Source organism: Empidonax traillii, unplaced genomic scaffold, assembly GCF_003031625.1.
Source record: "Empidonax traillii isolate 1590-97213 ecotype Southwest subspecies unplaced genomic scaffold, ASM303162v1 scaffold3895:size10618, whole genome shotgun sequence".
Taxonomy (NCBI): Eukaryota; Metazoa; Chordata; class Aves; order Passeriformes; family Tyrannidae; genus Empidonax; species Empidonax traillii.
In genome coordinates, this window is record NW_020959088.1 from 1 (window position 1) to 3,212 (window position 3,212).

The 3,212-nt window shown below is 52.4% G+C and overlaps 1 pseudogene; it reads right to left on the reverse strand.

Moving 5' to 3' along the window:
- Positions 1–2,606: 2,606 nt before the first annotated feature.
- The window catches only part of LOC114072763, a 7,855-nt pseudogene continuing 7,249 nt past the window's right edge, over positions 2,607–3,212 (reverse strand).

Sequence of the window (3,212 nt, forward strand, 5' to 3'; positions counted from 1 at the left end):
AATGGGAATCCCATCCCAATCCTTGGGAATTCCAGCCCTGGGAATGGGAATCAGATCCCAAATCCCCCCCTGAATCCCAAAATTCCAGCCCTGGGAATGGGAATCACTTCCCAACCCCCCCTGAATCCCGAAATTCCAGACTTGGGAATGGGAATCAGATCCCAATCCTTGGGAATTCCAGCCCTGGGAATGGGAATCCCATCCCAACCCCCCCAAATCCCATTCCCAGGAATCCTAACCCCTGGAATTCCAACCCTGGGATGGGAATCAGATCCCAAATCCCCCCTGAATCCCGAAATTCCAACCCTGGGAATGGGAATCACATCCTGATCTTCCCAAATCCCATTCCCAAGAATCCCAACCCCTGGAATTCCAACCCTGGGAATGGGAATCAGATCCCAATCCCTTCTGGAATCCTGGAATTCCAACCCTAGGGGTGGGAATCCCATCCCAAATCCCCCCTGAATCCCAAAATTCCAGCCCTGGGAATGGGAATCAGATCCCAAATCCCCCCTGAATCCCAAAATTCCAGCCCTGGGAAATGGGAATCAGATCCCAAATCCCCCCCTGAATCCCAAAATTCCAGCCCTGGGAAATGGGAATCACATCCTGATCTTCCCAAATCCCATTCCCAGGAATCCCAACCCCTGGAATTCCATCCCTGGGAATGGGAATTAGATCCCAAATCCCCCCCTGAATCCCAAAATTCCATCCCTGGGGATGGGAATCCCATCCCAATCCTTGGGAATTCCAGCCCTGGGAATGGGAATTGGATCCCAAATCTCCCCTGAATCCCGAAATTCCAGCCCTGGGAAATGGGAATCAGATCCCAATCCCTTCTGGAATCCTGGAATTCCAGCCCTGGGAATGGGAATCCCATCCTGATCTCCCTGAATCCCAAAATTCCAGCCCAGGGATGGGAATCCCATCCCAAATCCCCCCCTGAATCCCAAAATTCCAGCCCTGGGAATGGGAATCACTTCCCCATCTTCCTGAAGGAAGAGTTTGGATTTGGGAGAATTCCCAAGGGAAGGATTTGGGAGAATTCCCAAGGGAAGGGTTTGGAATTCCCATGGGAAGGGTTTGGAATTCCCAGGGGAAGGGTTTGGAATTCCCAAGGAAAGGGCCTGGATTTGGGAGAATTCCCAAAAATCCTGATCTCTGGGAATCTCTGGGAATCTCTGGGAATCCTGGGCTCCCCAGGGAGCTCCTGAAATCCTGGAGGAGCTCCTGGAATCCCGAGGGAGCTCCTGGAATGCCGGGAATTCACTCCTGGAAGGGATAACGTTCCCTGTGGGTCACCAGGGGGGTTTTTATGGAATTCTGAGGGAATTCTGAGGGTCTCCTCCCCCCAAAAATCCCGACTTTTCCTGCCCTAAATCCCAGGAATCTCCCTCCCCAGAATCCCAGAGACCCCTTCCCAAAAATCCCTTGGATCCCTTCCCAAAAAATCCCACGAGAGTCTCTCCCGAACCGTCTTTTATTCGCCATTCCCGCTGGGAATTTGGGGCTTTCCCGGAATTCTGGGAATCTCTGGGAATCTCTGGGAATCTCTGGGAATCTCTAGGAATCTCTGGGAATCTCTGGGAATCCCAGGAATCCTGGAATTTTTGGGAATCACTTCTGGAAGTGCTGGAGGGGGTAATGCTCCCCGTAGGTCTCCAGGGGGGGTTTTCATGGAATTCTGAGGGTCTCCTCCCCCCCCCAAATCCCAACTTTTCCTGCCCTAAATCCCAGGAATCTCCTGCTCCAAAATCCCTGGGATCCCACCCCGAAATCCCAGAAATCCCTTGGATTCCTCCCCAAAAAATCCCCACGAGAGTCTCTCCCGAACCGTCTTTTATTCGCCATTCCCGCCGGGAATTTGGGGCTTTCCCGGAATTCTGGGAATCTCTGGGAATCTCTGGGAATCTCTGGGAATCTCTAGGAATCTCTGGGAATCTCTGGGAATCCCAGGAATCCTGGAATTTTTGGGAATCACTTCTGGAAGTGCTGGAGGGGGTAATGCTCCCCGTAGGTCTCCAGGGGGGGTTTTCATGGAATTCTGAGGGAATTCTGAGGGTCTCCTCCCCCCCCCAAATCCCAACTTTTCCTGCCCTAAATCCCAGGAATCTCCTGCTCCAAAATCCCTGGGATCCCACCCCGAAATCCCAGACCTCCTGCTTCCCAAAAATCCCTTGGATTCCTTCCCAAAAAATCCCCACGAGAGTCTCTCCCGAACCGTCTTTTATTCGCCATTCCCGCTGGGAATTTGGGGCTTTCCCGGAATTCTGGGAATCTCTGGGAATCTCTGGGAATCTCTGGGAATCCCGAGCTCCCTGGAATTCCTGGGAATCACTTCTGGAAGTGCTGGAGGGGGTAATGCTCCCCGTAGGTCTCCAGGGGGGGTTTTCATGGAATTCTGAGGGAATTCTGAGGGTCTCCTCCTCCAAAATCCCAACTTTTCCTGCCCGAAATCCCAGGAATCTCCTGCTCCAAAATCCCTGGGATCCCACCCCGAAATCCCAGAAATCCCTTGGATTCCTTCCCAAAAAATCCCACGAGAGTCTCTCCCGAACCGTCTTTTATTCACGATTCCCGCCGGGAATTTGGGGCTTTCCCGGAATTCTGGGAATCTCTGGGAATCCCGATCCCCCTGGAATTCCTGGGAATCACTTCTGGAAGTGCTGGAGGGGGTAATGCTCCCCGTAGGTCTCCAGGTGCCGCTCCAGCTCCTCCCGCTGCCTGCGGAGCCGCGGCGGCATCTCCAGGTAAACGTCGGAAAACAGGAGGTGGGGGGAGGGTTTGGGCTCCTTCTCCGCCTGCTCGAAGGCTTCCAGGACCTGCAGGATGGAGGGAGGGGGAAAAAATTCCCAAAAATCCCAGGAATCCATTCCCAAAAATCCCAGAAATCCATTCCCAAAAATCCCAGGAATCCATTCCCAAAACTCCCAGGAATCCATTCCCAAAAATCCAAGGAATCCATTCCCAAAAATCCCAGGAATCCATTCCCAAAAATCCCGGGAATCCATTCCCAAAAATCCCAACAATCCCTCCCCAAAAATCCCAGGAATCCATTCCCAAAAATCCCAGGAATCCATTCCCCAAAATCCCAGAGATTCCTCCTCACAATCCAAAGAATTTCCCTCCCTCCTTCTTTCCCAAAACTCCCCAAAAAACCCCAAAAAATCCCAAAAAAAACCTCCAAAAAAGCCCCAAATTGCCCGAATTCC